This window comes from Megascapheus bottae, chromosome 11 (assembly GCF_031878675.1).
Source record: "Megascapheus bottae isolate mThoBot1 chromosome 11, mThoBot2.hap1, whole genome shotgun sequence".
NCBI classification, from domain to species: Eukaryota; Metazoa; Chordata; class Mammalia; order Rodentia; family Geomyidae; genus Megascapheus; species Megascapheus bottae.
Window position 1 is genome coordinate 47,104,481 of NC_143519.1, and position 23,849 is coordinate 47,128,329.

The following is a 23,849-nucleotide window of genomic DNA, read 5'->3' on the forward strand; positions in this document are numbered from 1 at the left end:
ATGAGCCACCAGTGTCTGGCTGTCTTTCCAAACTTCTTACTCTTCCCATGGATTTATTCTTAGAATTATTAATTTAGGGGGTGGGGTCAGCCATGGGATTTGAACTCAGGGCCTAGATGCTGTCTCTAGGCTGTCCCTGAGTTCTTCTGCTCAAGGTTAGCACTCTATCACTTTGAGTCACAGTAACACTTCGTTTTCTGATGGTTAATTGGAGATAAGAGTCTCACAGACATTCCTGCCTATGCTGGAAATCTCAGCCTCTTGAGTAGCTGTTTTCTGATGGTTAATTGAAGGTAAGAGTCTCATGCACTTTCTTGCTTATGCTGGCTTTGAACCTGGATCCTCAGATTGGCCTCCTGAATAGCTAGGATTATAGGCATGAGCCACCAGTGCCTGGCTGTTATTCTTGGAACTCTATAACCACATCCTTCTTTATCATACACAGAACTGTGGAGTGTTAACTGAAATTTCTTTGAAACTACATGTTAATTAGCAAAAAAATTTATGTCTTTTCCCCATATACACTAGAAATGTAAAATATCTTTCAATTTAATTAGGCTCAGCAACAAAATAATGCTAAAACCTGTAAATCAAGTAGGAGTATCTCTGCCCTGCATTTAGCATCCTAAGAGCAATATTTCATATTAATGTGGAAAAGAATGAAAACTAATATGTAGACAGAAACAGTGACAAAACCCAGTGAGCTAGAACTGGATGTTCTTTAGGAGGCAAAAACAGTCTTTCTTTGAGAATTTGCATTAATCTGCCCCGCCCACCCCCGTGTGTGTGTGTGTGTGTGTGTGTGTGTGTGTGTGTGTGTGTGTGTGTGTGTGTGTGTGTGCATGTATACACAGAAATCAGGGCTTTGTGTTGTCCCTTGGCTTTTTCAGTCAAGGCTGGTGCTTTACCACCTGAGTCACATCTCTACTTCTGGCTTTTTGCTACGTAATTGGAGATAAGCATATTTTTGAACCTATCTGCCCAGGAAGGTTTTGTACCATGATCTTCAGATCTCAGTCTGCTGGATAGACAGGATTACAGGCATAAGCCACCAGAACCTGGCCCTATACAAGTTTTGATCCATGCCTATAGCTGGAATGAAATAGAAACTAGTACCAGATTAGAGGTGGTTCCCAGATGCCAACACATACCCTTACCTTCAAAGGAGGCCTTGGAAATTCTCCATGAGTAAATATCTATGGCAAATAAGCATCTCAGGATACAAAAATCAGTTAGACCTAGGGGCTGGAAGGGGGGCGGGGAAGCCATTCTAAACAAGATTGATATGAAGTAGGCAAAACAACATGCAGAAAGTTCAGCGAAAAGTTCAACTGGAAAAATATTGAGGGTATCAAGGAACTATGTTTTTTTTTTTTCCTCTTGACTTTTTGCCATGTATGTGGTACTGAGGAATCGAACCCGGGTCTTCGTGCATGCTAGGCAAGCACTCTACCACTAAGCCAAACTCCCGGCCGGAACTATGTTTTTATTTTTATTTTAATTATTTTTTTTGCCAGTCCTGGGTTTGAGTTCAGGGCCTGAGCATTGTCCTTGGACTTTCTCAAGGCTAGAGCTCTACCACTTGAGTCTCAGCACCATTTCTGACTTTTTTCTATGTATGTGGTACCAAGGAATTGAACCTGGGTCTTTGTGCATGCTAGGCAGGCACTCTACCACTAGGTCAAGCTCCCAGCTCAAGGAACTATGTTTAACCATGCTTAAATGAAAAAGAATGGAGCTGTAGAAATGAAAAATATAATTAGGTCACATTCATTAAGATGGCTATTATAAAGAAACAAAGCCAAGTGCTTTGGTTCCTAATGAAGCTAGCTAGTTGGGAGGCTGAGATGAGGAGGACTGCAGCCTACGTATGAAATTCTTGAGACCCTATTTGAATTAAGAAATACTGGTGAGGAGCCCAGAGCATGGCCTAATGGTAGAATCCTAGCATGCATGAAGCCTTGGCTTCAATTCCTTGGTATCACATATACAGCAAAGCCAGAGTGGTGTTGTGGCTCAAGTTGTAGAGCACTAGCCTTAAGAAAGCCCAAGGACAGTGCCCAAGCCCTGAGTTCAAGCCCCAGGACTGGCAAAACAAAACAAGACAAAAAAGTAAAGAAAAACTGGTGAGGTTATATATGCCAGCTGCACAGGAGGCAGAAATTCAAGAACCACAGCATAGGCCTGCCTCATACAAAAACTAACAAAGCAAAAATAGGAGCTCAAGGTGTGTTCAGGTGGTAGAGTGCCTATCTGGCGAGCAGAAGCCTTGAGTTTAAACCCAAATACCACACACACACACACACACACACACACACACACACACACACACACACACAATTGATAACACACACTATTGATAAAGACAAGAAGAGCTTAGAAGTCTTGTGTGTTGTTTGTAAGGACTTGAAATGAAGAAGCCACTTTAGAAAGTATTATGGCATTTCTCAAAATCATGCAACCCATGTTAAACTCTGGTAACTCTTTCTTGTAATCTAGCTATTTATGAGACTGAGATCTTAAGACTGAGGTCCAAAGCCAGATGGGCAGAAATGTTCAAGAGACTCTTTCCCCCAATTAACCACAAAAAAGCTAGAAGTGGTGGTAAATGCAAGTGCCGGCCTTAAGCACAAAAAAGAAAAAAGAAAAAAGACAAGTGAGAGTGTGAGGCTCTGAGTTCAAGCCCCAGAACTAACAACAACAATAAAAATGCAACACAGGGGCCAGAAGTTTGGCCTAGTGGTAGAGTACTTGCCTAGCATGCATGAAGGCTCGGATTCGATTTGTCCCTACCACATCCATAGAAAAAAGCCGGAAGTGGTGATGTGGCTCAAGTGGTAGAGCTCTAGCCTTGAGAAAGCCCAAGGACAGTGTTCAGGCCCTAAGTTCAAGCCCCAGGACTGGTAAAAAAAAATGCAACAGTCTTTCAGTCTGGCTGGGAGTTTGGCCTAGCGGTACAGTGCTTGCCTAGCATGCATAAAGACCTGTGTTCTATTCTTCAGTACCACATACATAGAAAATAAAAGCTAGAAGTGGTGTTGTTGCTCAGGTGGTAGAGCTCTAGCCTTGAGAAAGCCCAAGACTGCTCAGACCCAGGGCTGGCAAGTAAATAAATAAATAAATAAAAATTGAAAAAAAAGAATTTTCTTACAATCCAGCTATCCCATTTCTGAATAGCTGCACCCTTACCTCAAATGAAAGCAGAGACTCAACAGACTAATTAGATTACCCATGTTCATATCAGCATTCTTCACAATGGGTCAGGGGTGGAGGAAATTTTCCATCAGTGGAACACATTAAAGAAAATGTGATTAGGGGCCGGGAGTTTGGCCTAGTGGTTAAAGTGCTTGCCTAGCATGCATGAAGACCCGGGTTCGATTCCTTGGTACCACATACATAGAAAAAAGCCAGAAGTGGTGCTGAGGCTCAAGGGGTAGAGCTCTAGCCTTGAGAAAGTCCAAGGACAGTGCTCAGACCCTGAGCTCAAGCCCAGGACTGGCAAAAAAAAAAAAAAAAAAAAAAAGAAAATGTGGTTATTACAAAGGCATATTATTCAGCTTTAAAAAGGAAGGAAATTTGGACACATGCAGAAGTGAAGAAAAATTTTCCCTTTACTCTGTGTAAATTTGGATTCAATAGTAGGAAAAGTAGAAAGACTTATCAATGTACAAAATGATTAAAAAAAAAATCACTCGTGAGAAAGTCACACTAATGTGGCCCATATACCAGCATCGTTTAGAAGGTCACACACACACATACCATACTGGAGCTTAACTCAGGTCTTGGGTGCTATCCAGTCAAGGCCAGTGCTCTACCACTTTGAACCACAGCACCACTTCTAGTTTTCTGATGGTCAACTGGAGATAAGAGTCTCACAGACTTTCCTGCCCTGGCTGTCTTTGAATCTCCGTTCTTAACACTCCCCTCCTGATTAGTTAGCTAGGACTACAGGCATGAGTCACCAGTGCCTAGCTTTGTCACCTGGCTTTTTAACCTCAAGGCTGAAACTCTACTACTTAAGCCACACCTCCAGTTCTGGCTTTTTGGTGCTTAATTGGAGCTAAGGGTCTCATGTCTCATGGACTTTCCTGCCCAGGCTGGCCTCAGACTATGATCCTCAGATCTCAGACTCCTGCGGAGCTAGGATTATAAGCTCACACCTATAATCCTAAGCGCCTGGCTTAGTAGTTGATATATTTTTTTTCTACTGGAGAAGAGGAGAATGGAAAAGGTAGGCAACCTTAAGGATTTGTGAGGATTTGTAAATGACTGAATGATTGATGGCCTAGTAATTGTTCACTATCTTGTTGCATTTTGCATGGATTCAAGCAGATACATTGTCATTCTCTGTCTGAATAACTCATTCTTTTATTATCAACAGGAAATCTTAGTTTCTTTTAGCTATTTTTTTCTATTATGTGATGCTGTGGATTGAATGCAGGACCTTATACAAGCTAGGCAAGCACTGTACCACCATGCCACATCCTCAGCATGTGATGGTGTTTTTGTTTGTTCCTTAAGTTTTAGTGTTTCTATTTCAGGATACTGTATTACTCTCCCTATTTTATTTTATTATCTTGCTTTGTAAACTAGGATCACAGGTATGGATACCAGAATCTAGATTGAATTGCTTTTATATTTTTATTATTATTATTATTGTTATTATTATTTGCAGTCCTAAGGCTTGAATTCTGGGTCTGGAGGCTGTCCTTGAGCTCTTTTGCTCTTCCACTTAAGACTTCCACTTAAGCCACAGCTCCAGCTTTTTCTGAGTAGTTTGTTGACGATAAGAGTGTCATCAACTTTCCTCCCCAGGCTTACTTTGAACTTGCATCCTCAAGTCTCAGCCTCTAAGTATCTAGGATTACAAGCATGACCCACTGGTGCCTGGGTTCAATTACTTTTAAGTGGGCTAATTTATGTTATATTTGGTAAAAATGCGATAACAAAAATTCCTGCTTTTTCCAGTTTGAAGTGTAAGGTTGATAAGCAATGAGTACATTCACAATGATGCGTAATTTTCACACTTGCCATCTTTAGAACATTCTCTATTTTCAAATTGAAACTTCACACCTATTAAACAAGAATCCTCATTCTCCATAAGGAATCCCACCGAATTTTACCTGAAAATCTGCTTCCCTGGTATGTTAATTATTTTATTTATTTTTACTTTTTTGTCAACCATGGGGCTTGAACTTAGGGCCTGGCACTGTCCCTGAAGCTATTTTTTTTTCTTTTTTTTTTATTGTAATTAGTAAAAGGGTTACCTGATATTTGCCAGATAGAAGGTGCATTAATTCACATACATTGATACCCTTTCACATGTCTTGGTACCCGTTTCCCCCCCCCTCCCTGTCCCTGAAGCTATTTATGCTCAAGGCTAACACCTACCCATGGAGCCACAGCACCACTTCTGGCTTTTTCTAAGTAGTTTATTGGAGATAAGAGTCTCATGGATTTTTTTGCCCAGCCTGGCTTCGAATGATGATTCTCAGATTTCAGCCTCCTGGGTAGCTTAGATTACAGATATGAACCACGGGCATCTGGCTGTAAATTATTTTTTAGGGCAACTCAGCAGGCGTGGAGAGCCTTCAGTCACTCCCCAGGGACTGCCTTTCCTGCAGAAGAGTTAAATTTGTCAATCATTCTCCTTGAGATAGAAATACAAAGACAATGTTGTGTTACAAAAATTTGTCAAGGTGTGCTGACAGCCTTCTTTTCTTGTGATCTCTTCCTGTGATATGAATTTAGTTAATGGAAACTGAGGAAACCTAAGGGAAGTGATTATTTTCTTCCTGTGGGGTTCAGAGTTTAAATGGACGTAGAGATATCAGAGAAGAGGCTCTTGCAATATTTGCTGCTCTCTTAGTTTCTTGGTTTTGGTTTGTGTGTGTAAACTGTTTTTCCTTGAGAATTTACAACAACAACCTGACCCCTACCCAAGGATGTAAGGGTGTGTGTGTGTGTGTGTGTGTGTGTGTGTGTGTGTGTGTGTGTGTGTGTGTGTTGGGGCACCCCGGCTTGAAATAGAACTTTGCGCACTAGTTTGGCTTTTTCCCTCACAGCTGACACTCGACCACTTTAGCTACAGCTTCAATGCCTGCTGTGCTAGCTAATTGGATTCTCATGGATTTTTCTGCCCGGGCTGGCTTGAAACTATGGGATCTCAGCCTCCTGAGTAGTTAGGATTACAGATGTGAGCCACCAGAGCCCAATTTCTTTAGTTGAATAGAATCAGCATTCAATGTGCCATGTTTTCAGGATCCAAACAATACTACAAATCTTGAAGGCATGATGTTAAGAGAAATAAATCAGTTGCAAAAAGACAGGCCATCCATGTGCTTCTGTGTCACACCTAGAACATAGCTACATGAAGTGAAATGGTGAGGGCTGCAGACCAGAGGAAAAAGGAAATATTTCCCACTCCACACTAAAAATTATTTGAAATGAATTGGCAACAGGCATATTAATAGAGGAAAAAGGCATAGAGATTTATATATTGTGCCTAAGCAAGCCAGATGTTGCAGATCACACCTATAATCTTAGCTACTCAGAAGCCTGACATGTGAAAATTGCAGTTTTTTTGGTTGTTGTTGTTCTTTTTTTTTTTTTTTTTTTTGTCAGTCATGGGGCTTGAACTCTGGGCCTGAGTTCTGTCCCTGAGTTCTTCAGCTCAAGGCTACCGCCCTACCACTTGAGCCTCAGCACACTGCTGTTTTTCTAGTGGTTCATTGGAGATAAGAGACTCATGGTCTTTAGTGCCCAGGCTGGCTTTGAACTGCGATCCTCAGATATCAGCCTCCTGTGTAGCTAGGATTTACAGCATGATGGTGCCCGGTTGAAAATTGCAGTTCTAAGCCATAATGTGCTAAGAAGGCCATGGAACTATTCTCTTCAATTAACCACCGAAAATCTAGAAGTGGAGCTGTGGTGTAAGTGGTAGAGTGCCAGCCTTGAGTAAAAAAGCGAAGGGGCAGCATTCAGGCCCTGAGTTCAAACCCCAGGACTAGCACAATAAATGAATGTGTTAAGCAATACATAGTGATATGGACAGTTACCAGGCCCTCTTTCTGTACAGAGTGTGCTGGTGTGTGTCCAGTTAGTTTGGAGGGGGAGTGAGTCATTTTCAGGGAGAATGACTGGGCCAAGCAGGAAGATCGTAGTTCATAAACGATCCTCCTGGGAAGAGGTGCACAATACATTGCTGGTGATAAAGTCCATACTCTATCTTTGTTGCTATAAACCCTAGGGAGGGAACTGGAGGCTGTTGTTTACTTCTTTGGTAGGTCTAGTCCTTAGGCACATATGAGAACTAACAGAATAAAATTTCTTTGAGCCCTTAGAAATTTCTGTGGCCTTTCATTTCAAATCATCAGTGTATAAGATACAGTGTACTCATAAAATGACTTGTTCAGTTGAAACATCTAAGTAAACTACTTAATTTAAAAAAGAAAACAATTAAAACAGAAAATAACCAGGCACTGGCAGCTCGTACCTGTAATCCTAGCTACTCAGAAGGATGAGATCTGGGCTGGGAGTTTGGCCTAGTGGTAGAGTGCTTACCTAGCATGCACGAAGACCTGGGTTCGATTCCTCGGTGCCATATACATAGAGCCAGAAGTGGTGCTCTGGCTCAAGTGGTAGAGCATTGCCCTTGAGGAAAAGCCTAAGGACAGTGCTTAGGCCCTAAGTTCAAGCCCAGGACTGACCAAAAAAAAAAAAAAAGAAAGAATTATGAGATCTGAGGATAGCAGTTCAAAGCCAACTTGGGCAGGAAAAACTGTGAGACTTTTGTCTCCAGTTAACCACTAGTAAACCAGAAGTAAAGATATGGCGTAAGTGGTAGAGTGCTAGCCTTGAGCACAAAAGTTCAGAGACAGTGACCAGGCCCTGAGTTCAAGCCCCACAACTGACAAAGAAAAAAAAAAAACAGTAAAACTAAATAAAATAATCAACATAAAAGAGAAGCAGATCTTGGGGTAAAATTCTGTGGGATCCCTTATGGAGAATGAGGATTCTTGCTTAATCAGTGTGAAGTTTCAGTTTGAAAATAGAAAATATTCTAAAGATGGCAAGAGTGAGAATTACATATCTTATCAAACTTACACTTTAAACTGAAAAAGCAGCAACTTTTTATGGTATGGAGTTATTGCCAAATGAATAATACATTAGCTCACTTAAAAGTACTTGAAGCTGGGGCCAGGAATTTGGCCTAGTGGTATAGTGTTTGCCTAGCATGCACGAAGACCACATCCGCAGCAAAAGCCAGAAGTGGTGGGGTGGCTCAAGTGGTAGAGTGCTAACCTTGAGAAAGCCCAAGGACCATGCTCAGGCCCTGAATTCAAGCCCCAGGACTGGCAAAAAAAAAAAAAAGTAATTGAAGCCATGGGGCTAGGAGCATGACCTAGTGAGAGAGTGCTTGCCTAGCATGCACAAAGCCCTGGGTTCCATTCCCCAGGACCACATATAAAGAAAAAGCTGGAAGTCGTGCTATGGCTCAAGTGGTAGAGTGCTAGCCTTGAGAAAAGTAAAGTACATTTCCCAGGCTCTGGCAAAAAAAAAAATAAATAAATAAAGTAATTGAAGTCAGGCATCAGTGGCTCATGCCTAGCTACTCAGAAGCTGAGATCTGAGAATCACAGTTTAAAGCCAGCCCTGGTACAATATCTCCAATGAACTAGCCCTTATCTCCAATAAACCACCAGCAAACCAGAAGTGGTGGTGTAGCTCAAAAGTGATAGAGTGCTAGCCTTGAACTGAAATGCTCAGGGACAACCCTCAGGCCAAGAATTCAACCCCAAACAACAACAATAACAACAACAGTGATACAGTACCAAGTATTAGTGGTTCATACTTGTAATCTAGCTATTTAGGAGGCAGAGATCTGATGAAAAAGGTTCGAATCTAGCCTGGTCAGAAAAGTCCTTGAGACTCTAATTTCCAATTAAAAACCAAAAGCCAGGCTGAGAGTGTAGCCTAGTGGTAGAATGCTTGCCTAGCATGCACAAAGTCCTGGGTTTGATTCCTCAGTAACCTGCACACACACACACACACACACACACACACACACACACAAACACACACACACACACACACACACACACACACAGAGGCAGAAATGGCACTGTGGCTCAAGTGACAGAACATTAGCCTTGAGCAAAAAGTGTCCAAGAGAGTGCCCAGCCCTGAGTTCAAGCCCCAGGACTGACAAAAATAAAAAGCCAGATGAATGCTAGCCTTGACCAAAAAAAATCTCAGGACAGCACCCAGGCTTTGAGTTCCAGCTCCAGGAATGACACTAAAATAAAATAAAATGAGATGGCATCCAGATGGATGCCAGTGGTTTATACCTATAATCCTATGCACTCCGGAGGCTGAGATCTGTGGATTGAGGTTCAAAGCCAGCCTGGTCAGGAAAGTCCATAAGACCCTTATGTCCAATTAACCACCAAAAAGCAAAAAGTAGAGCTGTGGGTCAAGTGGCAAAGTACTAGTCTTGAACAAAGAAGCTCAGGGGACAGAATCCAGGCCTCACTAGCATTCTCTCTCTCTCTCTCTCTCGCGCTCTCTCTCTCTCTCTCTCTCTCTCTCTCTCCTCTCTCTCTCTCTCTCTCTCTCTCTCTCTCTCTCTCTCTCTCTCTCTCTCTCTCCTCCCTCCCTCCCCCTCTCTCCCCTCTCCCTCTCCCTTTCTCTTTCTCCATATATATATTTATATTTTATATATATGCTTTGCACATGTGCATATCCTTTCCCAAAAGTCTGTCAAGTTACAATTTCTCATTTCTCTAAGATCAGCTCCTTATCATTACTGTGAGCTCCTCTCATACTTCCTGATAATTTTAAGTCCATGTTTACTCTGGGCCACCAAGCCAGGGTCCAACGTTTCCTCTTACCAGTGTACTTTAACTTTCTCTATTTGACTTTTTGTATATGCACCACGGCCACAGCAGACAGTACCCAACAATCGGAGCCTTTAACACCTAAGAAATGTTTCTCCTTCCTTTCCATTTCTCCCTATAGTATCCCAGTTATGTAAAAACAAGGCTGAAACTTTCACTGTTTGAAGCTCTCTTTGTGTGTGTGTGTGTGAGAGAGATCCTGAAATACTTTCCAGGAGTAGATCTCTGTGGCCTGTGATTTTTGTGTGTAAAGTGACGATGTCAGTTAGTAGAAAGGTAAGTGATCAAAGAATCACAGTCTATAGAACTTAGAAACGGCAGGATAAGCTGATGAACCCAAACCTGCTTGTACAAAAGTACAAGAAAGTAAGAAGGATAAAAGAATGAGGAAGTGAGGACAGAGCAATCCTTGACAATTTCTTATAGGAAGCAGAAAGGAGAACAACCAATCAGAAAACCCTCTTCAAAGACTTCAATGCTATAAGGAGTATTACAATCAAAGGCCCCCCCTCTTTAATGAAAAAGAGGGTCCAAGATGGCCAAAGCAGGTTATGTACTATCCTTTTTTTGGACATATTTCTTTTTAATATACTTTTCTATCACTTTTTACTTTTGTTCACATATTGTTGGAAGGACTGAGGTCAACTTGACTGCCTCAGTTTCCTCCATCATCCAATAACAATGATGTATCCTCTTTTTCATTGCAGATTCAGTTTGTATTTTGAGGATGTTGAGGATTTTTACATTCATATTCATAAGACATACTGGTCACAGGTTTGTTTCCTTGTGATGTCTGCCCTATTTGGTGTTAGGACGATGCTACCTTCATTGAATAAGTTGAGCTATGTTTGCTTTCATATTTCGAAGGAGGTTATGTAGGCTTGATGTTCACTTTTCTTTAACATTTTTATGGAATTTACCCAGGGAATCATCTTGTCACCAGCTCTTCATTTTGGATATTTTTTTAAATTACTGATTGAATCTCTTTATTATAACAGTCCCTTTTAAAATTTTCTTCCTGAGTCAGTTTTGCTAGTTACTGTACTTCTAAGAAATTGTTCATTTTCTAGGTTATTCATTTTTAATTAATTTAAATTTTATTTTGATTGTTATTATAAAGGTAATGTATAGAACAAATCAATTTTTTCATATAGTTTTCATTGTAACTAATAGAAGGGTTACGTTATATTCACCAGCTAGAAGGTGCATTACTTCACATACATTGATACCTTTTCTCATGTCTTGGTCCCCATTTCCCTCCCCCCCCCCATCTTGTTTTTCCCCGTTCCCTATCCAATTTCAAATAACCAAATACGCATATATCCAATATATCAGATAACAAAGTGAGATACTGTAACAATATGAGATAACCAAGGGACAGCAAAAGAGATGGGAGATAACATAGTACATTAAGGACAACAGTCACTCATTGTATGGCTTTTGTTTCCTTATCCTGGAGTTCCTTACATCTAGTGTTGTACTATGTGGCCTAATGTCTCTAGAGAGCAAATCAATTTTTAATTTGATTTTATTTATTACACAAAGGAGCTTAGCTGTCAGTGGCTTGGTGCAGACTACCACTTCCTTCTGTTATCTTTCCACTTACAAACAGCCACTTGCTAGGCTGCTAGGATTTTTGTGGTTGCTGTTTGTTTTTGTCTTTGCTTTTGTTTTGGTATCAGTACTGGGTCTTCAACTCAGGGTCCTAGGTGCTGTCCCTTAGTTTTTTTTTTTTCCTTCTTTTTCCCTCAAGGTTGCGTTCTACCACTTGAACCACAATTCCACTTTTGGCTTTTTGCTGGTCAATCTGTGAGATAAGAGTCTCACAAATTTTTCTGCACAAGTTAGCTTCAAAGCACAATTCTTGCATCTCAGCCTTCTGAGTAGCTAGGATTACAGATGTGAGCCACTGGTGCCCAGCTTAGGCACTGGATTTCAGAGCTACTGAATGTGATTTTAATAGCTACGGAAGACCTAGAAAGAGGTGTCTGAATTAGAATAAACTGAAATGTACAAAGCTTCCTCTTCTTTCTCAGTTTTATCTGCTTTCCTTTCTTTTTTCATTTGTTTTTTTCAGTTATGGGACTTGAACTCAGGGCCTGGGTGCTGTCATTGAACCTTTTCACTGAAGGCTAGCATTATGTACCGCTTTGAACCACCGCACTACTTCTGGTTAATTGAAGATAAGAATTTTACAGCCTGCCCAGGCTGGCTTTGAACAGTGATTCTCCCATTTCAGCCTCCTGAGTAGCTAGAATTATAGGCATGAGCTATCGGCACTAGGCTTCTTTCTGTGTTTTGAGAGGTCTCATTCTACAGCACAGACCTGTCTCAAACTTGTGATCCTCTTACTTCAGCCTTTTAAATACTGGAGTTATAGATGTTTATCATAATCCCTGCCTTTACAAACTTTATTTGAATAAACAGTCCTAACATTATTAAAAATACATAGCCAAAGTTCTGAAAGGGTTGATTTGGGCAGATTTTTGACAGGGTTGGCATTGTTTTTCCTGAATTAACTGTTCATAATAATAGTGGAAAACCAGAGCAAGCAGGATCAGGTCCTTTGTTTCTATGATCTGGAAGACACAGTGGAAGGCAAAGGTAAAATAACAAAGATTTATTAAAGGAAAAGATAAGCAGAGCTCCCACCAGACAAGAGGGGTCCCAAAAAGGGCACCATTTGGGGTGCACTCTGAAGGAATAAACAAGATGTCTCTAGGAAAGTGATATACAACTCTCTCCATCACTGGACAGCTTGTGAGCCATATCAGTCCCCAGATCCAATCAGAGCTCCCCACAGCCTTTAGGAGTTTCCCATTTGTTCTTTAGCTTCTCTGACCAGATGGTCATTCTGCCTTGCACCTGTAGGGCCCATCAGCCTGTTGTTCCCTTGCAAGACTTCCAGGGGCAGTGGGCTATGATAGAATGCCAGGCACCTTGCCTACATGGGAGATGGATCAAGGTCATGGTGATGTAACACCTGAGGGGCCTGCTAAAGCCACGGTGAAGGAAAGGAGAACTATGGAAAGGGGCCTTTGCCCTGTTTGAGCCCTCCTAGGCTCTTTGGCTGCTTGCAATACCTCTGCATTCTATCATTCTGGGGGTTTTGCAGTGTCTCCCAGTTGATGGATATTATGACATTAAAATTTGAACAGTGAAATTAGAAGAGCATGAAAATAGATCCAATGAAAGGAAGGTGCTTGTTATAACTTGGATTGTGATTGTCCTCGGAAGGTCCAGTGGTGCCTGGCGTTTGTGGCTCACACCTGTAATCCTAGCTACTCAGGAGGCTGAGATCTGAGGACTGTAGTTGGAAACCAGCTTAGTCAGCAATTCTGCAAGCCTCTTATCTCCACTTAACCAGCAAAAATCTGAAAGTGAAGATGTGGCTCAAGTGGCAGAGCACTAACCTCAAGTGAAAAAAAGCTGAGGGACAGTGCCCAGGCCTTGAGTTCAAGCCAGTGCATACGCGCGCGCGTGCGCGCGCACACACACCCACACACACCTTTCAACAAGTTAGTTTTCATTGATTTAGATAATCCTTTGTACCAACTAACTCAAGATACATACACCAAAAATTGATTTGGTATCCACAAGAAGTTAGAGTCAAGCCGGCTGCAGCAGACTCAGAGGGCTCTGTTCCCAGCCCCTTCCCTCTTTCCTATCCCTACAACACCAGCTTCTAGGGGGATTTAGTTTGATTTCATAAATGTTCAGGTATGGTAAGCCTGTTCCTACTGCTAAGGTGGTGGAAACTTCAATACAAGAAACCTTCCAAAGATAGTATTCACTGGACACCATACTGAAACTAATGATACAACTTGTTGAGGGGGGTGGAAGGGAAAAACTGGGAGAGAGTGAGGCAAGGGATGACATTGTCCACAATGAAATGTACTCCTACTGGCCAAAAAGAAAAACAACAACAAAAAGTAATGTCTTTAGGGCTTGGAGTTTGGCCTAGGAGTAGAGTGCTCACCTACCATGCACTGAGACCCTCAGTACCACATTCATAGAAAAGGCTGGAAGTGGTGCTGTGGCTCAAGTGGTAGAGCTCTAGTTCAAGACCCGGGACAGAAAGAAAGGAAGAAAGGAAGAAAGGAAGAAAGGAAGAAAGGAAGAAAGGAAGAAAGGAAGAAAGAGAAAGAAAGAAAGAAAGAAAGAAAGAAAGAAAGAAAGAAAGAAAGAAAAGGAGAGGGGGAGAGAGAAGGAAGGAAGGAAGGAAGGAAAGAAGGAAGGAAAGAAAGAAAGAAAAGAAGGAAGGAAGGAAGAAAGTTTTAACTTGACATATACTGTAATCCCTTTCATAATCAGAATTTTAAAAAGTAGTTAGGCTGGGTTTCAGTGCCTTAAACCTATAATCCTCATTACCCAGTAGGCTGAGATTTAAGAATTCTCTTTGAAGCCAGCCTGGCAGAAAAATATATGAGACTCTTATCTCCAGTTAACCACCAAAAAAGCCATAAATAGAGCTGTGGCTAAAGTAGCAAGTGCTAGTGAGTAAAAGAAGTCCAAAGACAGAACCCAGGACCAGAGTTCAAGCTCCAGGATCATCACAAAACAAACAAACTAACAAACAAACAAGAATACAAATAAAGGCTTCCCCTTCATGAATGAGGAAAGGGCTCCCCCTTCATTAGTGCTGAGGTCACAGAGTGCTGGGAGGGGGGTGGACTCATGTAAGTGAGTTTGTTCCCATGAGGATACATTGTGAGGAAAATAGCAGACCTACAGCCAGGCACTTGTGGTGCCTGCATGGAATCCTAATTACTCTAGAGATGTGACAATTGAGGGCTGAAGCCAGCCTAGGCTGGAATATCAGTTAGACTCTTACCTCCTATTAGCCAGCAGAAAGCCAGAGGTGGATCTGTGGCTCAAGTGGTAGTGTCAACTTTTGTGGAAAAAGCAAAAGAACAGTGCCCAGGCCTTGAAATCAAGCCTCAGAACCAGCACAAACAAAAACAAACAAAACAACAACTACCACCCCCATCCCTGCCCAGCAGAACTAGCTTTCATGGGAGCTGAGCAGAATAGGACACAATATTCTTGGATCTGAACTAAATAATCTTTGTCATAAAGTACCCAATATTTGACTATAGCAACCCCCCAACAGAATATGGTCAGTGCAATCTCATGCTCAGATGTCCCATATGTGGCCATATGACCTAATCCTGGCTCTTGAGTTGTACCTGGATGACACTGGATTCCGAATGCATCTGGGATACTTCTTCAAGCCTTAGACCGTACAGCATATGTGTGAGCTGGGGGTTTGGGGTTCACACCTGTAATCTCAGCTGCTCATGCTGTTGAAATCTGAGGACTGTCGTTTAAAGGTAGCCCTGGCAGAAATAACCAGCAAAAAGCCAGAAATGAAGGTGTGGCTCAAGTGGTGGAGTTCTAGCCTTGAACAAAGAGAGAGAGAGAGAGAGAGAGAGAGAGAGAGAGAGAGGAGAGAGAGAGAGAGAGAGAGAGAGAGAGAGAGAGAGAGAGCGCGCTTGAATCCCTGAGCTCAAGTCCCAGTATTGGTGTACATGTGCACACACGCACATACACACACACACATACACACACACCCTGAAACATACAAAATTAACCCAAATGTATCTTGAACCTATCAGTGTCCTATCCTTGGGCTCTATGTGTGCTGGCACATGCCTTTGAAATAATTGAGAGCTGCATTTTGGCTTTACTCATTTGTGGCCCTGGACGGAAGGTCGGCCAGTGGTGAAAACTCACAGTCTTTCTAGTTCTCTTTTTGTGTGTACGGTGTGGGCATGCACACAGTGATTGCCTTCCAGACACTCAGGAATTTGTGAGAGCTTTCCAATCTACAGATTTTATGCCAAATAATCTACTTATGCAAATGAGATCACACTAAGATCTTTAGCGCTTTAAAAATGGAACTTTAAAAATGCTTAGCTAATGCTGACAAAGATGGTTGCACATCTATAATGCTGACATATGGGAGGTTGAGGCAGAAGGAGGGTAGTGACTCGTAACTTTCAAGACTAACTTGTACTGCTTAGTGAGATCATCTCAAGAGAGAGGAGGGGGGAGAATGAAAAGAAAAAGGTCATGGCAGGCACTCGTGGCTCAGGCTTATAATCCTAGCTACTCAGGAGGCTGAGATCTGAGATGATTTGAAGCCAATTTAGGCAAAAAAATTATCCAAGGGTCTTGTATTTTCAGTAAAAAAAAAAAAAGTTGCAAGTGGAAATGTGGTTCAAGTGGCAGAGAACCACAATTGAGTGGAAAAGCCAAATGAGAGCAAGATGCCCTGAGTTCAAGCCCTCGTATTGGTACAAAAAAGGATGAAAAGGGAGGAAGGAAGGAAAGAAGGCAGGCAAAGGAAAAAAGGAAGCAAAGAGGAAGGAGGGAAGAAAATCCAATAGGTTTATTGTTCTTCTGGTGTCATTTGCTGATTTGGGAAGAGGGTGACACTGGATGGAGATGCTGTCTTCTTCTCCCTCTCCTCTAAGCAGAGATGACAAGGTTTGGATGTCAAAAGTTGTAGAAGCTGGGGCTGGGAGTTTGCCTAGTGGTAGAGTGCTTGACTAGCATGCAGGAAGATTTTAGGTTTGATTCCTTGGTACCATATACATAGAAAAAAAGCCGGAAGTGTGGTATGACTCAAGTGGTAGAGCTCTAGTCTTGAGAAAGCCAAAGACAGTGGGCAGCCCTGAGTTCAAGGCCCAGGACTGGCAAAAAAAAAAAAAAGCCATAGAAGCTACGGAGGTACATTTTTCTATTTGAAAATATGTGTGCTCTAGTAACTTATGCACTTGGCTTGCATTCAAAGCTGTGAACCATGGGGACCACTTTGTTTTTATTCTTGTCATCTGGCCAGCCTCGAACAGGTTAAACTTAATTCTCTCTCTTTCCCTGCCATTTTTCTTTCTTTTTCCCCTCAAACATTTTATACATGTTTTTGAGGGAACTCAATCATTAGGAGTTGAGGAGTACTGAATCACCACTTTGAGTTCACAGGTAAGATTCCAGATTCACATTTCCAGGTACCTAGAGTTCCCTCAATATACAATTGAGTAAGCCTTCATTTGTCTCTTTGTACCAAATGCATCATTGCCCATATCAGGAATTACAATTGCACCATAGGTGGGCATTTCTCCCAGTAAAGCAGTTGTTTGGAATTGAATGCTTCCCTTCTTTTTTGTCTTATTAACTGAACGACATCTTTATACTTCATTCCACACTCAAACAAAGCAAGTACAACTGGCCCAGAAGCCCTTTCCAATCCTGCAAGACAATGCACTGCAATGGAGCATTCTGGCTAGAAATAAAATTTGGATTGGGTTTGGGAGTGTGGCCTAGTGATAGAGGGCTCGCCTAGCATGCATGAAGACTCAGGTTCAATTCCTTGGTACCACATACATAGAAAAAACCAGAAGTGGTGCTGTGGCGCAAGTGGTAGAACTCTAGCCTTGAGAAAGTCCAAGGACAGTGCTCAGGCCCTGAACTCAAGTCCCAGGAATGACAATAAAGTCCCAGGAATGACAATAAAGAGAGAGAGAAAGGGGGGGGAGGAGAGGCAGGGAGAGGGAGGGAGGGAGAAGCTGGACTTAGTGGCTCACACTTGTAATCCCAGTTACTTAGGAGGCTCAGATCTGAGGATCACGGTTCAAAGCCACCCCAGGCACTAAGGTCCATGAGACTCTTATCTCCAATTAACCTCCAGAAAACTGGAAGTGGCGTTGTGGCTCCAGAGGTAGGGCGGTAGCTTTGAGCTGAATTGCTCAAGGACAGTGCCGAGGCCCAGAGTTCAATGTGCACCATGACTGACAGACAAAAAAAAAAAAAAAAAAGACAGAAAGAAATTTGGTATTTGGTCTGTAACAAGTTCAGTCAATCATCTGCTATCTAATTAAGAGGTAGAGCTCCATTGTCAAATAGCCAATTTGGAACATGGATTCCTTCTTTTTTTAACTGGAGCTTTATCATATGTAGAATCGCAATCTTAAATCGAAATTGTCACTCTGTGCCTAAGTTCCTTTATGAACTTGTTGCAAGAAACATTGGTAGGGTTGTGAGTTACCAGATTCTCCATAGGAGCTAGATGGTTCATTATGGTAAATAAAAAGGCCTGAGCATACATATGTGAGCGTGAAGGGGAAAATGAGAGAAAAAATCAGTAAGTCTTGAAATGTTTCACCGCAGAAAAACATTTAAAAGACCACAAAATGCCTGTTATTGCCGAGCATTGTCTCTATTCGACTTGTTTAGTCTTTGTGAAGCTTCTCTCTTCAAGAAATGTTTAGAATCCACTTGAATCTCGGGTGTGTCTACCCACAAGTCTGTCTTGCTGCTGTTGCCACTGCTCTGCTGCCCTGTGGCACTGTACTGGGCTTCCACTGCAACTCCAGGCACTTCTGGCTGGATGACAATTACAGCGTGGCCATCCCACGCCACCCACATCCCCCCTTTTGTGTGTGTATGGGGGGTTCTGGAGCCCGAACTCAGGGCCTGGGTGCTGTCTCTGAGTTGTTGCTCTTCCCACTTGAGCCACAACTCCACTTCCAGCTTTTTGGTAGTTTATTGGAGAGAAGAGTCTCACAGATTTTCCTGCCAGAATTGACTTCAAACTTTGGTCTTCATATCTCAGCCTCCTAAGTAGCTGAGATTATAGGCTTAATCCATTGGTGCACTGCTTATTTTCTCTCTTAAAAAATAGTAGGGTTATCCGGGCTCAGTGACTCACACCTGTAATCCTAGCTACTCAGGAGGCTGAGATCTGAGGATCACGGTTTAAAGCCAGCCTGGGCACTAAAATCCGTGAGACTCTCACCTCCAATTAACCACTAGAAAACCAGAAGTGGCACTGTGGCTCAAGGGATAGGGTGGTAGCCTTGAGCTGAAGAGCTAAGGGACAATGCTCAGGCCCAGGGGTAGAGCTATAGCCTTGAGCTGAAGGGTTCAGGGACAGTGCCCAGGCCAAGTTAAAGTCCCATGACCCACTTGAGCCACCGTTCCACTTCCAGATTTTTTGCTGGTTCATTGGAGATGATAGTCTCTAGGGTATTCCTACCTGAACTAGCTTTGAAGTAAATCCTCACATCTCAGTGATCTGAGTAATTAGAATTACAGGTGTGAGTGACAGGCCACACATGTTAGCGCCAAAGCACCGGGGTGGTGTTCCTGAGCTTTTTCACTCAAGATTAATACACTGCCACTTTCAGCCACAGTTCCATTCCCACTTTTCTGATGGGTAGCTGGAGATAAGAGTGTCATGGACTTTCCACCTGGACTGGCTTTGAACTTCAATTCTCAGCTCAGCCTCCTGAGCAGCTAGAATTACAGGCTGGAGCTACTGGGGCCTGGCTATCTTTCTCACTTGAAGGTGGAGCAGTCACATCTCCATTCATAAACATCTTCCAAAGGGAAACTTCAGGGACTTCATCCAAGTGTGAGCTATGACTACTGAAAATGGGGACCCATCAGCCTCCCTCTTCCTCCTCCCCAGCCTTTGAAGCAGAGGTGAATCCCATAAGGCTATTTCTTCCTGAGTTACATCTGCTAATGCAAAGCAGACAGTTACCCTGCTCTGTCTGCACTGGTGTCTGTTTGGCTCTAATCCCATTCAAGAAGGTAACGCTGGCTCCAAGTTTATCTACACTGCAAAAATGGCTAGAACTTCCTCTTGTAATTCTTTTAACCAGAGAGTTTTGACAGACGATCACATGAAGAAAAATATTCAGACAAGTTATGGCAAAAGACAACGTAATTATTACAAGAATTAATCATCACGGACCAGAAGAGAAAGCCCATATTAATTCCACAAGGACTGCTATTAAATCAAGGGCACTGGAGTCTCCTGGCTAATTGTCTCTCTGGCATCTTTACACCTGGTTAGGAAAGCTAACAAGGAGTGCTGAGAAACAGAGACATATCCAAGCACAGGTCAAAGTCACAGGACTTTCCATTGTCTGGGATGGTTGCATTTGTTATAACTAAAGGTCAATCCTTAAATCTCAGTAAAAACATTCCAAGAGTAAGGTTTTACTAAAGTATAAGGTTCAACATGCGATATATGAAGTGGCGGTTTTCTTTCTTTCTTTCCTTCTTTCTTTCCTTCCTTCCTTCCTTCCTTCCTTCCTTCCTTCCTTCCTTCCTTCCTTCTTTCTTTCTTTCTTTCTTTCTTTCTTTCTTTCTTTCTTTCTTTCTTTCTTTCTTTCTTCCTTTCTTTCTTCCTTTCTTTCTTTTTTGTGGGTCATGGCACTTGAACTTGGCCTGGGTGCTGTCCCTGAGCTCTTCAGCTCAAGGCTACCACCCTACCCTTGAGCCAAGCTCCACTTTCCACTTTCTAGAGGTTAATTGGAGGTTGGGCTGACTTTGAACCTTGATCCTCAGATCTTAGCCTCCTGTGTAGCTAGGGTTACAGGCGTGAGCCACAGCACCTGGCGCGGTAGAGGTTTTCTATTGATATTTTTTCTTTACTTGTTATTTTATTTTTTTGTCAGTTGTGGGGCTTGAACTCAGGGCCTAGGTGCTGTCCTTAGGCTTTTTCACTCAAGGCTAGTATGTTCCCACTTTGAGTGATAGCACCATTTCTGGTTTTCTGGTGATTAATAGGAGATAAGATTCTCACAGATTTTCCTACCTGGGCTGGCTTTAAACTGCAACCCTCAGATCTCAGTCTCCTGAGTAACCAGGATGACAGGCATGAGCTATTCTTGATACTTGACATGTCTGTCTGTTGTGGTATGAGTTCTGCACACTAATTAATTAACTATATCTTTTTTTTCCAGGAAATTTATTATAGCAACAAAAAGTTGACTAATGTAAAAAAAGTTTAACGAAACTTTTTTACATCATTTTCCAAATGTCATGTTTAGCAAACAAGTATTCAAGAAGGGAATCTCTATGTGCAATCACTATCACATAAATTTTAGAACATAATTAAAATTAAGCTGAGAGATTGTCTGCTATATACATATCAATCTATATAACATTATGTCTATAGAGTATATATCCCATCATAGATTTTTATGTCATGTAGCTATATTTATATCTCCAAGGACGTGACCATAATCTTGGGTACCCAAATATTGAGTCATTGCTCTTATACTGTTCAGATCTAATAGCCACATATCAAAGACACCATGTGCCTTTTGTTCCTTTGGCCTTGACTTATCTCACTCAATTTGATTTACTCTAGTTTCATCCACTTCCCAGGGAATGCCATTATTTTATCTTGTTTGTTGGCTATGTAGAATTCCATTGTGTGTATATGTATATCTATATATACACCACATTTTTTTTTGTATCTATTCATCTGCAGTAGGGCATCTGGGTTGTTTCCATCACTTCGCTATTGTGAATAGCGCAGAGGTGAACATGGCTGGGCAGGTGTTCTTATCATATCCTGGGTTGTGATGCTCAGGGTAGATGCCCAGGAGTGGTATGGCAGGATCATAGGGAGGGTCTATTTTTAGTTTTTTTGAGAAACCTCCACACTGCTCTCTGGAGTGGCTGTACTAGTTTACATTCCCACCAGCAGTGTAGTAGGGTTCCTCTTTCTCCACATCCCCGCCATCATTTGTCGTTGCCTGAGTTCAGAATATTGGCCATTCAGATTGGGGTAAGGTAGTATCTTAGGGTTGTTTTTTTCATATATTTCTTATTGTAATTAATAGAATGGTTACATTATATTCACCAGATAGAAAGTGCATTACTTCACATACATTGATACCCTTTCTCATGTTTTGGTCCCCATTGCCCTCCCCTCACCCCCACCCCTCATCTTGTTTTCCCCCCTTCCCTCTCCTATTTCAAATAACCAAATAAACATATATACAATATATCAGATAACAAGGTAAAATACTGTAGCAATATGAGATAACCAAGGGACAGCTAAAGAGATGAGAGATAACATAGTACATTAAGGACAACAATCACTCATTATATGGCTTTTGTTTCTATATCCTGGAGGCCCTTTCATTTAGCATCATCTTAGGGTTGTTTTTATTTACATTTCCTTTATGATCATGGATGATGAGCATTTTCTCATATGCTTTTCTGCCATTTTAACCTCTTCTTTTGATAAGTCTCTCTTTACTTCCCTTGCCCATTTAGTGATTGGTTTGTTGGGTTTGGGGGAGATTACTTTTCTTGAATTCCCTGTGCATACTGGATATTTAGCATTTGTCTGATGTATTATTGGTAGATATCTTTTCCAAGTTGGTTGGCTGTCTTTCTACTTTAGTGGCTATGCTTTTATCTGTGCTGAAACATTTTATTTTTAGGTAGTCCCATTTATTGAGTCTCTCTCCAATCTGTTGTGACCCTGGGATTCTGTTCAGGAAGTTTTTGTCTGTGCCTGAGTTCCAGTGTCTCTCCTATTCTATTGTGTAGCAGTTTCAGGGTTACAGGTCTGAAATTGAGGTCTTTGATCCATTTTGAGTTAATATTTGTGCATGGAGACAGGCTGGGATCAATTTTTAGTTTTCTGCATGTGGCTGCCCAGTTTTCCAGGCACCAATAATTGAAGAGGCTGTGTTTGTTCTACTGTGTATCTTTGGCTCCTTTGTCAAGTGACTACATACCTGTAGTCAACTTATTTCTGTTCCATTGATCTTCTGGTCTATTTTTTTGTGCCAGTACCATGCTGTGTTCGTTACTATGTTTCTATACTAGAATTTGAAGTCTTGTATTGTAATACCACCTGCATTGCTCTTTTTGCCTAGAATTGCTTTGGCTATTCTAGGTTTTTTGTTGTTCCATATGAACACTTGGATTACACCTTCTATTTCAATAAAGAATGTCCTTGGGATTTTGATGGGGTTTGCATTGAATTTGTATATCAATTTTGGCAGTATGGCCATTTTTACTATATTAATTCTTCATATCCATGAGCATGGGATGCCTTTCCATTTTCTGGTATCCTCTTTCTTTAGGGTTTTATAGTTTTTATTAAATAATTCATTTACATATTTGGTTAGGTTAATTCCTAAATATTTTATTCTTTTGGAGACTATTGCAAATGGGATCATTTTCTTGATTTCTCCTTCTGTTTTTGTATTGTTGGCATACAGAAAGGCTACTGACTTTTGAAGGTTGACTTTGTATTCTGCCATTTTTCCAAAATGATTTATTAATTCTAGGAGTTTGGGAGTGGAAGTTATTGGGTCATTCAGGTATAGGATCATGTCATCTATGTGGATCCCTTTGATGTCCTTCTCTTGCCTTACTGCTCTGGCTAAGGGTTCCAGGACTATATTGAAGAGAAGTGGAGAGAGTGGGCATCCCTGTCTTGTTTTTTATTTTAAGGTGAATGGTTCTAGTCTTTCTCCATTTAGTACGATACTGGCTGTAGGTTTGTCATATATGGCTTTAATTATTATTTTTTTGTGGGGGGTCATGGACTTGAACTTAGCCTGGGTATTGCCCCTGAGCTCTTCAGCTCAAGGCTACCACCCTACCCTAGAGCCAAGCCCCACTTTCTATTTACTAGAGGTTAATTGGAGATAAGAGTCTCAGGTCCTTTTGTGCCCGGGCTGGCTTTGAACCCTGATCCTCAGATTTCAGCCTCCTGAGTAGCTAGGATCACAGGCATGAGCCACAGTGCCCAGCTGGCTTTAATTATTTTAAAGAATGTACCTCCTACTCCTATTTTCTCTAGTGCTTTCAACATGAATGGATGCTATATTTTGTCCATGCCTTTTCAGCAGCCAGAGGAATTATCATATGATTCTTAACCTTAGCTCTATTGATACGATATATTACATTAATTGATTTGCAGATGTAAAACCAATCTTGCATCTATAGGGAATTGGCTATATCTTTATTAGCATTTCTCAGTTTTCTTTCAAAGATTACAGTGTTCTGGAGGGAAAGACCCCTCCAGGGAAGCTGAGATTTCAGAATTTCTAGCTTTAACCCCAGGCAAGTCACAGCATCTCCAGCTTTTATTTTTGTCTGCCTATAAAATAATGTTTC